Source organism: Rhineura floridana, chromosome 3 (assembly GCF_030035675.1).
Source record: "Rhineura floridana isolate rRhiFlo1 chromosome 3, rRhiFlo1.hap2, whole genome shotgun sequence".
Taxonomy (NCBI): Eukaryota; Metazoa; Chordata; class Lepidosauria; order Squamata; family Rhineuridae; genus Rhineura; species Rhineura floridana.
The window spans coordinates 48,811,120-48,826,003 of NC_084482.1; the positions used below are offsets into that span (position 1 = coordinate 48,811,120).

At 42.3% G+C, this 14,884-nt stretch overlaps 1 protein-coding gene across 5 annotated transcripts in view; it reads right to left on the reverse strand.

The window, feature by feature from the left end:
* The window catches only part of SLC39A11 (solute carrier family 39 member 11), a 498,181-nt gene that overhangs the window by 119,426 nt on the left and 363,871 nt on the right, over positions 1 to 14,884 (reverse strand). The window lies entirely within an intron of this gene.

Sequence of the window (14,884 nt, forward strand, 5' to 3'; positions counted from 1 at the left end):
AGACTTATGAGACTGTATGCGCACTTTGCACCTGTACGAACGGCTTTCCTTCCAGTAGGTGCTCAAAAAGGTGGTTGCTTGCAACATGTTTCTTCATTGCTAAAACTGACTTGAACCTTTTGAAAATAGATATGCAATTTACAGAACACCATGGGCTCCTCATATACACCCCAGGGGCTGGGCATGCATCATGTAAATGTGACCTTTACAAAATTAAATCACACAAATCCTGCTGAAGAGAACACAAAAACATTTCCTTGTGAACAACAAACCACCAACCAATGCAAATATTCATCAAATGAAATCAATTCAAGAACATACTTCAAACTAAACACAGAGAACAAGGGATGCTTAAATGTTGAGATAAAGGACAGTACCACAGCCGACTTGTACATTTATAGCAAGTACACAATACAGAATGGATTTCACTCCGGGTGAGAAAGTAAGTGCAGAAGAAAAACAAAAGCCTGATATAATAGAAGAGACAGGTATTTATTTATGTGTAACATTTCTATCTTGCATTAGGATATCTGAAACCGCCGCATTAAATAGCACGCTGAAAACATGCAAGTCATGGGGTCATGTAGGCTAGCCTCCCTCCTGCCATAGACACTTGCTACGAACTCCACTAGCCACATGTTCAGTAGACTGGGAAAGGACCCTTTCACACTGCTGCTAAGTGCACAGCCAAGAGAGTGCACAGCTGGTGCGCATGTCAGTAGGTGAGGCTAGCCAATGCAGAACCACTCTCTCTAATCCGTGCTTTTCCAACCTGATATGATGGCTTGAATGAAAATCACCATACTTGTGAATTAACAGGAAAAAATCTGCTTCATTTTCTTCCTTCAAAGCCTCCAGCATTTCTGGACATTTGCTGTTATTTGTTTTTCTCTCTCTTGTTGTTCCTTATTGCTAGGCACCCTTTGTTAATTGCTAATTCATTTCATGCCTCCTGCTAAGTGAGGTGATGCTTAGAATGCCAGACATGCTTGTCCACAACAAAGCAACTCAATTGAAATTGACAGAAATGAAGACGAATGTGGAAGGCAATATACCTCTGAATGTCGGACACTGCGATGAACAAGCAGGGATAGGTTCTCTCTTTTATGCCCTGTTGTGAATGTCCCAGAGGTACTTGGCTGGCTGTTATTGAAGTCCAAATACTACACTAGATATATCTTTCGATTCATTCAAGAAAACAGTTATTCCACTGTAGAGTTTGGAAATATGGTACTAACCCCTACCTTACCTTAGAGAGAGACCATCAGGAGATGAAGGGGAAGAAAGTAAACTAGGTCAAAGAATGAATTTGTTTAAATTAAAGATGAAGACCCCAGACCCCTGGAAGACTCCATGGGGTATGCAAGAACTGCAACTCAAGCATATTGCTGGAGGCTGAAATGAGAAATATTAGACCTGAAGTTCCATTCAGTAATACATATTCCCTTTATTTAAAGACAAAGTGATACATAGCAATGCTTTGGGGCAGCAGGAATCTAGGAATCCATTAAACACCCTATTTGAATCCCCTTATCCTGGATTGGCACAAAATCAACACCTTTTAAGCCACAATAACAAATAGGACTTTATTCTATTTTCACAAAGAGATTTCTAAATATTTTGAGCATGATTATTCTTTTTCATTCACTAAATCTCAGAGTAGCTAATTTAAAAGCAATGCAAACGTTTTTAAGGTTTTATAGGGAGGATTAGAAAGTACACACCCAAAATTTACTTTCTCCATGGTGCAATACTCACAAAGGTAAGCTACTGGGTTTCAGTATAGGGAAATCATTATATCCCAGCAAGAGAACCACTATCTTCTGTAAAAATGTTGGATGATCCCTTGTAGCAAATAAATAGGTTATCCATACAAGCCCTTACAATCTTTGCTTTCCATTTAAGCCAAGAAAACAGTATCAGACTAATAAACTTACAACCTTCCCTCCTATAAATAATTAAACAGACTGTAAGTAGAACTGCACATGTACACTGGAAATCAAGCAATGTATATCGCTCCATTGAAAAATATAAATCTTGGCAACAACTTTGATTATTTAAAGCCTTAAATCATTATCTGACATTACCTGTTTTTTCAGCATTTAAAAGCAGGCAGCAGCATTTAGAGCACTGCAAATTACATTAATCACCCTTCCCAGGAGGATTTCTGAAGTTGTTTAGCACTGAGTGAGCAAATGAACACACATCTTTCTGGAAATTTAGAACCTAACCTTTTGTTAATTTGTTAATCTCTCTCTCCCCCTCCCCTCCCCATGGAAATATATTTCCATTACAGATTCCCTCACAACATATGGTCTTTGTCTCATTTACGACATACTTTTATTTTTTTTAAAAGTGTTTTTAAATTTGTATGTTTGTTTTTAATGTTTTTAATTGTTGTAAACCGCCCAGAGAGGTTCGGCTATGAGGCAGTATACAAATGTAATAAATAATAATAACAATAACAACAACAATAATAATGATGATGATGATGATGATGTGATAAAAATGGTAGAGGTTAGGCAGCTTGGAACCTTTTAAAGTTGGCTAATGGACATAGAGCAAAGTGCAATATTCCAAAGTCAGTCAACTTAATTCGAAAGTACCCTAAAAAGATTTATGAACGCAGTGGCTTGTGATCATGCTACACCTGGTTGCTGGTCTTAGATCCTCCTTGGATCCCCAAGTATTCGATAACTTCCGCCCAATTTCGAATCTGCCATTTCTGGGCAAGGTCATTGAGCGAGGGGTGGCCAACCAGTTGTCAGCACACTTGGATGAAACGGATTATTTGGATCCATACCAATCGGGTTTCAGGACTGGTCACGGAACTGAAACAGCCTTGGTCGCTCTGGTAGATGATTTGAGGAGGGCATTAGATAGGGGAGAATCCACCTTTCTTGTCCTCCTCGATCTCTCAGCGGCTTTTGATACTGTCGACCACAGTATCCTTCTGCTTCGCCTGGAGGGATTGGGAATTGGAGGCACTGTATTACAGTGGTTCCATTCCTTTCTCTCCGATAGGTACCAACAGGTAGCGTTGGGGGAGGAGGTATCAGACCCTTGGCCTCTCAATTGTGGTGTGCCACAGGGCTCTATCCTCTCTCCCATGCTATTTAACATCTATATGAAGCCGCTGGGGGCAATCATCAGGAGATTTGGGCTGCAGTGTCATCAATATGCGGATGACACTCAGCTCTATCTCTCGTTTAAATCTTCACCAGAGTTGGCTGTGGAGACCTTGTCCAAGTGCCTGGAATCCGTGAGTGGATGGATGGGAAGGAACAAGCTGAAGTTGAACCCTGATAAGACCGAGGTACTACTTGTGGGGGACAAGAGAAGGTTGGGCGACATTGACCTGAAGTTCAACGGGGTGAGTCTACCCCTAAAGGACCAGGTCCGCAGCCTTGGGGTTGTGCTTGATTCCAGGCTGTCCATGGAGGCTCAGATTTCGGCAGTGAGCCGGGCAGCCTGGTACCAACTACACCTCATACGAAGGCTGCAACCCTACCTTCCTGTTCACCAGCTCCCACTAGTGGTACACACCCTGGTCACCTCTCGTTTGGACTACTGTAATGCGCTCTACGTGGGGATACCCTTGAAAACTGTCCGGAAATTACAACTGATACAAAATGCGGCGGCTCGACTACTTACGAATAGTCGCCGCCGAGATCACATCACACCAGTGTTGTTCGACCTACACTGGCTACCAGTTGTTTTCCGAGCCCAATTCAAGGTGTTGGTATTGACCTTTAAATCCCTACACGGTTCCGGCCCAGTTTATCTCACGGAGCACCTTCAACGCCACCAATTATGCCGCCCGACAAGATCGGCCACACAGGGCCTTCTCTCAATCCCGCCAACAAAAACAGCCAGATTGGCGGGTACAAGAGAGAGGGCATTCTCAGTGGCGGCCCCCACTCTTTGGAACTTCCTCCCACAAGATCTCCGGCACGCCTCTTCTTTAAATGTGTTTCGGAAAGCCTTAAAGACCTGGCTCTTTCAGCAGGCCTTCGGGGTATCTGGGGAGGGTTAATTGTTATAACTGAAATGCCTCCTGCCCAGTTTTAATATTGTTGCTGAAGATGTGTTGTTTTTATATTGTATTACTGTATTTTATCAATTGTATTTTAACAATTTTGTAAGTCGCCTAGAGTGGCCATTGGCCAGATAGGCGACCAAGAAATTAAATTTATTATTATTATTATTATTAGATAGATAAGCAACTCACATGACTTGAACAAATATATAATTACGCCAGCCTATTAAGACAATTATGCAATGCATTAATCATCTGAATATATTCCACTGTCTATTCTAGATCAGACTAAACGGTAGTATTTGGAAACCACACGTCTTTGAACTTTTCAAAAAAAATTCAATATGGGTTTTTGTTTGTGACAGAAGAAAGGGATGACAGGGTGGTGTTCACAGGAATTGGGACTGGATGTTACCACAAACAATTACCTCACAGCTGAAGTTGTGCAAACTGAAGAAAATGCAAAGGCTGGATGTACCTGAGCTTATCACTATCTGAGGTCATGTTGATACCTAGTGATTGAACCTTATTACTTTCATTTCATTGACTGATAAATTATGCCTTTGTTTTCCAAATACACTCCTTTATCTTGTAATCCAGAGATAGCCACTGCAGTGTCCCACAGGTATTCTTGGATTCCACTTCCCATCATCCCTGACTGCTGATCATGCTGGTTGGGGCTATGGGAGCTAGAGTCCAACAACAGCTGGAGGCACCACATTGGCTAACCCTCTTAGAATTTCACCTGGTGCGAGAGCTTCCATTTGCCAAATGGAATCATATACAAGACCTTCATTGTTTGCAAGTTCCAGCATTTCCATCGAGACTGATTATACAGCCACAAGAGTGGCTGTATACTATAGTCAGCATGGATTTTTCACATTCCGCAATGTTAAATTTAAAATACCCCCATGCCATTCTGAGGCTTCCCATAAGCTCATTTCAAAACAAAACCTTACAAAACTTACAGTCCTGAACTCAGAAACGTTTGCTTAACAACTCTCTCAATTTTCATGGCGATATACAAAACAGTCAGAGAGAATCAAGAGTTCAAAGTATAAAAAGAGAGAGAGAGAAACCAGACTCCTTTTGGACTTTTTTCTGTCAGAGTTCTCATAATTTGTTGAAATTAATTAAAAATCAGCCATGTTCACAGAGTACCTGTAATCCTATTACTAACCTTGCCCCATACTCTGACCTTCATCGTCTGCAGTTTAAAAGTTAAAAAAATGCCTGGCTGATTTTTAATTAATTTAAGAAATTTTGGCTGGAAGCCAATTATAACATTGGGCATGCTCAGTAAGAACCAACTGTCAGTATTCTAAAAACCAGACTCACAGCTGTTTGGTTTAGCTAATCAGGGGGCCACACCCATTCCAGACCTTTATTTCACTTTAGACAGTCCTGGCTTCCCCCAAAGAATCCTGGGAAGTGTAGTTTGTGAAGGGTGTTGAGAGGAGGCTTCTATTCCCCTGTGAGAGCTCCAGTGGCCAGACTGGTTTAACAATCTGCCGCTCCGATTGAAACTCTTTGAGGGGAACAGGACGTCTCCTAGCAACTCTCAGCATCCTTCACAAACTATACTTCCAAGGGTTCTTTGGAGGGAAGCCATGACTGTCTAAAGTGAAATAAGGGCCTGGTGTAGATGTGGCCAGGGACAGCTTTGGTTTAAATTTGGTTGGAAGGCTACATATGCCTGCTGTAGAATAAAAGGGTGGGGGAAACCGTGGAAAGCAATGACTGTTCACAATGTTTTCCTTTTGGAAAGGAAAGGGTTTTCCCCTCTGCCCAGTGTCCACCCACCCAATCTCCTGCCCTCCCTCTTCCTTCCTCCCCCTCCTCCCCCAGGTCAGTTTCACCTATCCTAAGCATGATTGCATAGAAGTAAATCCCACTGAACTCAATAAGCATGCAAATCATCAAATCTGCCTTCCCCTGCTCTTCCCTCCCATCACCTCCCTTTTGCCCCTCCCCCTTCCTTCGCCCCTCCTGTTCCAATCCCTTCCCCCCTCCTTCTGCTCCCCTCTGCCCCCCTTTCTCCTTCTCTCTACTCTCCCCTCCCCCTCCTCCTCCCCCTCATGGTCAGTTTTACAGAAATGGAGCATAAACCCCAGTTTGAAACACAAAAGGCTGTCTTCACCATCATATGACACTGACCAATAAAAAGGCTTTGAAATTAATAAAAATAATTTTGACACAGATTTCTAGGATGAACAATGAGAGAAATATAATTTTCTACATTAGATTCTCTGTAGAAACAGTAGTAACACAGGAAAGAAGCAAAGTAAGAAGAACACCAACAAACATACAAATATAATTCTCCATCTTTGGAGATGGCAGGTATTACCACCACTCACCATATGCTCAGAGGCACATGTTACCAAATTCTTCCAAGCTACACAGCAAGTGGATTGGACTGTGAAAGACCAATCCAAATGGTGTTTGCATTGTGACAAATTTGTAGGGCAGTCCAATATCTCGGAGAGGAGGTCAGGTCTCCTGCTCCCCTGGTGCATTCACTATAGGTGCCCAATTTCCCTGCTTTTTAAAGTTTGATAGAAATATCTGTTGGCCATAGGTATGTTCTTAAACCGCAAGGTTTTTTGCCTATTAGCCAATAATATTTGCCCTTAGATACACCTTAAGCTGGAGAATGAGACCTGTGAGAACATAAAGAGAGAAGTTTTTTTTTGCTTCCTTATTATATTCTTACTAACAAATCCTTACAGCATTTTAGACTGAGGAGGTGATGTTGAGAACCCTTAAGACAGAGCATTGTATGCTTTTTAAGAAAAGTCCTCAGCCTTATCCCCAGAATTAAATCAGGGTAGCCAACATGGTGCCCTTTAGACATTGTTCAACTCCAACTCTCATCATTCCTGAATATCGGCTATGCTGGCTAGGGCTGATGGGAGTTGGAGTCCAACAACATCTGGAAGGCATCACATTGGCTACCCCGGCTTAAATGATTATTTGCTGCCTTTTCACTGGCAATTACAGTAGTCAAGCCATTCACTGATTCAGTGGGGCAAGTGCTACTAGACCTTATGCAGGAAGAGAAGAGAACTAGATGCATGGCAGATGTGGCAGTCACACATTTACCATAATATCTAGTTTGGACCTAAGTTCTTCTAGTTCAAGAACTGAACAAGCTGCCTTTCCAGCTTTTACGACAAGAGAAAAGTTTCTGATGCCAATCTGGTAATGGTACCAGCACAGCTGAAAAACTGAGACTAATGGGTGGAGGTGATTCAGGTTCATTATAATTATCATCATACATTCATTCTAGTTCAGTTCCTATACAGCAAATATACAGACTTCCTTTAAGCAAGCAGAAAAGTAAGATTTTGCAGGTGACTTTTGTCATATTTCACTTGGCCCATTTCATCTGCTCTGCCTCACGGCAAATCCCATTATTCACTGAACATCTGCCCATAAATATCACTCTGCTTAGTAGGAAAGTGCATGAACTCGCATGTATTATTTCATGGCCACTGTCTAGCCTTCAGCAAGGAAAGACTCCATTGATGTATGCAAGCAAATATCAGAAGTGTTCCAACCATACAGCACACCTGTCTTTTCCAAGTTTCATTACTTCCCATAAATAATTTTTAACACCATAACTGTATTAAAATTTTAAAACACACATACTCAAAGAGCAGGGAGCAAAATCCATTTTGGACAGAGGTTGTTTGTCCTCTCCTTTAAATAGGTCCACCCAAAACCACATTATTTATTTTGACTTGCATAGGTTTACTGACTCTCATAATTTTTCTAGCATATATAGTATTATGAAATCTGTAGTTTTGGGGGAATGGTTGTGTGACAATAACAATCTGACATCTAAATATCTAAAACGTGCTCTCTAGGTGGTAGCAAAATGTCCATATTTATTGATTCATGCTTTCCATTCTCCAAATTGAGAAAAGTTAAGGAAGGATTTTCACAGGTAATCTTCTTCTTGGAGCACTGATGACATATGGTGTCTGCACAATAACCTATTTATAAATGTACAGGCTCAGCAGATACTAAGGTGGCACAACAACAAGTGTACCCAGACAGACAGGCAGTACTAGATTTAAAGCAACTTCGTTTATGAAACACAAAACCGCTTATTTTTCTCTAGAAATGCTTCTTCTGAAATTCTACCATCAAGCCCCCCCCCCGAAAAAAAATTCCTTACATGAATATCTAAGGTTATTCATAATAATGTTTCACATAGTATTAAGTTTCCTTTCAAGCATATGGAGCAGCAAATTTGTACATGCAGTGAGGAGACACTATTTATTTTGCTGCCCATTATATATGTTGTTTCTTTTTATATATTTCTTTTCAGCCTTCCTTGTCTATATTCGCCATTATACTGGGAAACCAGTTTTTCAGCCTCCTCCTAATCCTCCTCAGAAGCACAAGAACCATCCAAAATGGCCAAGGTGATCTGCTGCCTTTATAGGCTATTAAACAGTATCCATTGTTAGTGACCAAGCCACATCAAAAGTAAAGGGAGGTTTTGAATACACAAACAGAATGGCTCTTGATAATGGCAGCCCTCCAGTCCCAAAAAGGGTGATTCTGTTTGCTCACTATCATACTATTCCAAAATATAAGGGCTGATTTACACTTTCAGAGCATCTTCTCAGCATATTCCCCAGAATCCACATGGCAAACTCAGTGACATCTGAAAGGAAAATAAACATCTGCATATACATAGATAGCATGTCACAGCTAGTCAGAGCATGCCTAGAACTGTCCCATTCTGAAGTGGCACAGCTACAGATGGCTCAGGAGGCACAGGCCAGCCAATAGTCAGGAATGAGAGTGGCAACAAGTGACAACAGAAGAGGAGTGGTCTAATATCTGCAAGCAGAGAAAGGCAGTTGATATAGGACAAGGGTTTAGGAGAAGCAAGAGGGTTAGATTGCAGGCTTGCAGTACCACGGACAGATCACTAGATACAAGGAACTTGTTTTCAAGGGTGTTCCAGCTCCAAATGAAGCTTTATCCTTCCAGGCCCTGACTGACCCTCCCAGCCTTCATCCCTCCAAGGAGTGAATGGAGATTCTTGAAAGGGCAGTCCATGGGGCTGGAACCCAGTATGCCAGTGCCTTTCCCTTACTTCACAGATGCTGAATTCTTTATGGCAGTAAGCAGGCACTGGAAAGTCAAAGGAGGCTGAGCTGGGACTTAACTCCTCAGCAGAAGGTGGGTGAGGAAACTGGGCTTAGAAAGAGCTGTCTCCAGGAGTCCTGGTTCAGGGGACTTAGGTTCCAGGCCTCCAGCCTCAGATTTGAGACCAGGGACTTGTTCCTCTGGAAGGGATGTGTACAAGCTGGATTCAACTAACGCCCTCCATGTCAAAGGTCCTGTTTGCACTATACATTTAGTACTATCATGCCACTTTAAATAGTCATGGCCTCCCCCAAAGAATTCTAGGAATTGTTGTTTGCTCAAGGTGCTGAGAGATGTTAGGAGACCCCTATTCCCCTCACATAGATACAGTTCTCAGAGTTGTTTAACAGGGAACTCTCCGAATTATAGCCGAGAGGGAAATAGGGGTCTTTGGGGGGAAGCCATTACTGTTCAAAGTAGCATAACACCACTTTAAATGTATAGTGCAGATGGGGCCTAAGTCCTAGCTGCTGCTTGGATAATGACGAACATCAGATTATAGATGTGAACCTCCCTTTCAAATACTGAAGCCTTCACTTCAGAGTATCTGAGGGTCACAACGACAAGTAACCTTCATAGGAGGGACAGCTGGGTAGGTAGCAGCTGGAAGCTGGTTAGGTGGCATAGGTAGGAAAAGGAACTGTTGAGGCTTAACATATATGTAGATTACACCTTGCTTTATATTCATTATAGAATAAGGAGTGGATGCCTGACAAGAGACACTATGCTTAGCCAGGTTTCCTGAACAATGTTACATGCAAAAAATACCAAAGCAGTCACAATCAGAAGCCACAGTACAAAACACACCAAAAAAAATTGTGTGGGTGAGTAGTTCACACGTCCAATAAATAAGTCAGTTACCTATTCTGGATGGATTTACACTCCCTCTGAAGGAACAGGTACATCGTCTGGAGGTGCTACGGTATCCATCTCCTCAGTGGCTAGGAATGCCTTTTACCAACTCCGACTGATAAGACAGCTGTGGCTGTTCCTGCACTAGGGCAACTTGGCCACTATGGTCCAGGCATTACTAACCTCAAGATTGGATTACTAGTACATGCTCTATGTGGGGTTTCTCTTGGGAATATTCTAGAAACTGCAGCTAATGTGAAATGCAGCAGACAACCTCATAACAGTATGTGAACCTTTGTTAAGAGACATGCATTGGCTGTCAATATGCTACCAAACTCAGTTTCAGGTTTTGTTTTTAGCATTTAAAGCCCCATACAAATTGGCGCCAGGAAACCTGAGAGACCACCGTGCCTCATACACCCCTGCGTAGCAATTGTATTCTTCTGATGGGGCACCGTTGAGAGTTCCAAACAGGAACTCAGCAGAAAAAAGTCTGTTGTTCACTGTGGATTTTTGAGAGGGTATCTGAAAATGGAAATGGCCTGCCTTCAAGTTGATCCCGACTTATGGCGACCCTATGAATAGAGTTTTCATGGTAAGCGGTATTCAGAGGAGGTTTACCATTGCCTCCCTCTGAGGCTAGTCCTCCTCAGCTGGCTAGGGCCTGCTCAGCTTGCCACAGCTGCACAAGCCAGCCCCTTCCTTGTCTGCAACTGCTAGCTGAGGCGCAAAAGGGCTCCTTGGGACTATGCAGCTTGCCCACAACTGCACATGTGCCAGGGCACGTAACCTCTGACCCTGTGGGGGTGATCTTTAGCTGGCCCTTTATACGAGACACAAGCGAGGATTTGAACTCACAGACTCTGGACTCCCAGCCACGCTCTCCTCCACACTGTGCTATACCAGCTGATATTTACTTACCCCTTATGTACTGGTGGGCACACTGGTGACTCCTGCTATGTATGTTTTTTAATGCTGGGATTTTACATTCCTAGCAAATTTTGTGCAACTTGAACTACTAATCATTTTTTGGTTCTCTAGACACATCCAATCTCTAAATAGTGTAAGGACATAGCTGAAAGAAGGGTAATCAATAACATAAGCTTTTAAACATTTCAAGAGCCTTTTAACTGATGCCAAATGCCCCTCAACTGCATCCATTTGTTTCAATGCATGCAGAATTCTCCATTGATTCAGCTTCAAGGTCAACATGAAAGTGGATCTTGGCCAAAGCCATGCTATTTGCACATTAAACAGTGCGATTCTTTTAACGGAAAATTAAAGCAGCTGCAGCAGCTACTATTGAATGTGCCATGAACATCAGAATGTGGGCCACACTTTAATAGCAGAAATTATCATGTTAACAGGCTATTTTCATTTTTTTTTCAGTTGCAAGTTATAAAAATTGATTTGAATTTTTTAAAAGCTGGCAAGATTTTCCACATGTGAAGGTTTAAAAAGTTCCAGATAGAGATATTATAGAGTCAGTGGAACAAATCCGCTAATGTGCAAAATACCACATAATGCACAGCTACACATAACTAAAATGAGCAAACTGGTTCCTGCCTTCTAGCTCATGATCTATTTCTAATGTGACCCTCTGGGTAATCTCTAATAATTCTTGTATGTGTGTGTGTGTGTTATGTGCCTTCAAGTTGATTACGACTTATGGTGACCCTATGAATCAGTGACCTCTAATGGCATCTGTCATGAACCACCCTGTTCAGATCTTGTAAGTTCAGGTCTGTGGCTTCCTTTATGGAGTCAATCAATCTCTTGTTTGGCCTGCCTCTTTTTCTACACCTTTCTGTTTGTCTCAGCATTGTTGTCTTTTCTAGTGAATCAGGTCTTCTCATTATACGTCCAAAGTATGATAACCTCAGTTTCATCATTTTAGCTTCTAGGGACAGTTCTGGTTTAATTTGCTCTAACACTCAATTATTTGTCTTTTTTGCAGTCCATGGTATGTGCAAAGCTCTCATCCAACACCACATTTCAAAGGAGTTTATTTTTCTCTTATCCGCTTTTTTCACTGTTCAACTTTCACATCCATACATAGAGATCAGGAATACCATGGTCTGAATGATCCTGACTTTGGTGTTCAGTGATAGATCTTTGCATTTGAGGACCTTTTCTAGTTCTCTCATAGCTGCCCTCCCCAGTCCTAGCCTTCTTCTGATTTCTTGACTATTGTCTTCATTTTGGTTAATGACCATACCAAGGTATTGATAATCCTTGACCAATGTCAACTTTAAAGTTACATAAATCTTCTGTTGTCATTACTTTAGTCTTCTTGATGTTCAACTGTAGTCCTGCTTTTGTACTTTCCTCTAACTTCCATCATCATTCATTTCAGATAATTACTGGTTTCTGCTAGTAGTGTGGTCTCATCTGCATATCTAAAATTATTGGCACTTCTCCCTCCAATTTTCACGCCTCTTCATCTTGATCCAATCCTGCTTTCCATATGATATGTTATGCATATAGATTAAACAAATAGGGTGATAAAATACACCCGTCTCACACCCTTCCTGATGGAGAACCAATCGGTTTCTCCATATTCTGTCCTTACAGTAGCCTCTTGTCCAGAGTATAGGTTGTGCATCTGAACAATCAGATGCTATGGCACCCCCATTTCTTTTAAAGTATTCCATAGTTTTCTGTGATCTACGTAATCAAAGGCTTTGCTGTAATCTATAAAACACAGGGTGATTTTCTTCTGAAATTCCTTGGTCTGTTCCATTATCCAACATATGTTTGCAATATGATCTCCAATAATTCTTAGAGAATCTTAGAATAAAATTCTTATTCTGTAGTCATTACCCTCAAATGTAAAAAACAAACAAACCCAAAACCGAACCAAGAGTGTCATATTCTTGGAAGAATGTTAGAAACAATCCCATATGTCTTACATTATTTACATTATTTTAGTGTTGGGCTTGTCAAATTCTGAAACCTTACATAGAAAAGCAAGAATCCCACCATTTGAAAAGCGTTAATGAGATATGGCTGAAAAGTTCTCGTCTGAAGTCCACTGCATTCTGTTTAGACTGAGAATTTTTGAGCTACCCCTCACACTTCAGTAATACATATGGTGTTGGATCCTGACATGTGTTCATTGGAGTTTTGCTAGCACTGGAGAATTGTGATGATTTCTGTTGAGTCCTCCTCCCCCCTGCAACTGTCTGTGTCCCCTGAAAAGTTGCTCTGGGAGACTGGTGGATGTCCCACACAGAATAGTTGGATCCATTTCAGTTGGGTTTCAGGCCTGGTTTTGGCATGGAAACAGCCTTGGTCGCCCTGTATGATGACCTGTCGGGAGAGAGACAGGAGGAGTGTGACTGTTGATTCTCCTTGATCTCTCAGCGGATTTCAATACCATCGACCATGGTATCCTGCTGGGAAGACTGGCTGAGTTGGGAGTGGGAGGGACTGCATGGTGGTGGTTCCACTCCTACTTGGCAGGTCGCCTCCAGAAGGTGGTGCTTGGGGAACATTGCTCGGCACCCTGGATTCTCCAGTATGGGTTTCCACAGGGGTCAGTTCTGTCCCCCATGCTGTTCAACATCTACATGAAACCAGCTTTGGAGTGCGTTGCCATCAGTATGCTGATGACATGCAGCTCTATTTCTCCTTTTCATCTTCTTCAGGTGAGGCTGTCAATGTGCTGAACCGGTGCCTGGCTGCGACAATGGACTGGATGAGGGCTAATAAACTGAGGCTCAATCTAGACAAGACTGAGATGCTGCTAGTGGGTGGTTCTTCTGACCGGATGGTGGATGTCCAACCTGTCCTGGATGGGGTTGCACTTCCCCTGAAGGAGCAGGTTCGTAGCTTGGGGGTTCTCCTAGAACCATCTCTGTCACTTGAGGCTCAGGTAGCTTCGGTGGCACGAAGTGCCTTCTACCAACTTCGGTTGGTGGCCCAGCTATGCCCCTATCTGGACAGGGATAACCTGGCTTCAGTTGTCCATGCTCTGGTAACCTCCAAGCTAGATTACTGCAATGCACTCTACGTGGGGCTTCCTTTGAAGACGGTTCGGAAACTGCAGCTTGTGCAAAATGCAGTGGCCAGATTAGCAACAGGGAGAGGACGGTCCGAACATATAAAACCGATTCTGGACTGCCTGCGTTGGCTGCCTGTATGTTTCCAAGCTCGATGCAAGGTGCTGGTTTTAACCTATAAAGCCTTACACGGCTTGGGACCACAATACCTGATGGAACGCCTCTCCCGACATGAACCCACCTGTATGCTACGCTCAACATCTAAGGCCCTCCTCCGGGTGCCTACTGCAAGGGAAGCTGGGAGTCTGCCAACAAGGAAGAGGGCCTTCTCAGTAGTGGCCCCCAAATTATGGAATGATCTCCCTGATGAGGTGTGCCGGGCGCCAACACTTATCTATTCAACGCCAGGTCAAAACTTTCCTCTTCTCCCAGGCATTTTAGCATGTGCTTTTAAATTGTTTTTTAAAAAATTTAAATTGTGTTTTTAAAATGTTTTTGTGTTTTAAAATTTGTATATTTGTTTTTAATGTTTTTAATTGCTGTAAACCGCCCAGACAGCTTTGGCTATGGAGCGGTATATACATGTAATAAAATGAAATAATTAATAAATAAATAGTGTAAGAGGTGGGGGACTCCAGGCAGATTCAGGAGCTAACAAAAAAAATCACTGCCCCACACTCTTCCTTCAGCAGGAAGCCTCCATTGGATCTTAGTTCCATGTGCAAGTGAAAAGAACTCTTCCATTCATGGAGGAGCAAGTCTGAATCCAACCCAGGGGATTTTAAAAAGCATTAAAAGGCTTCAAAATTCACAACGCAAC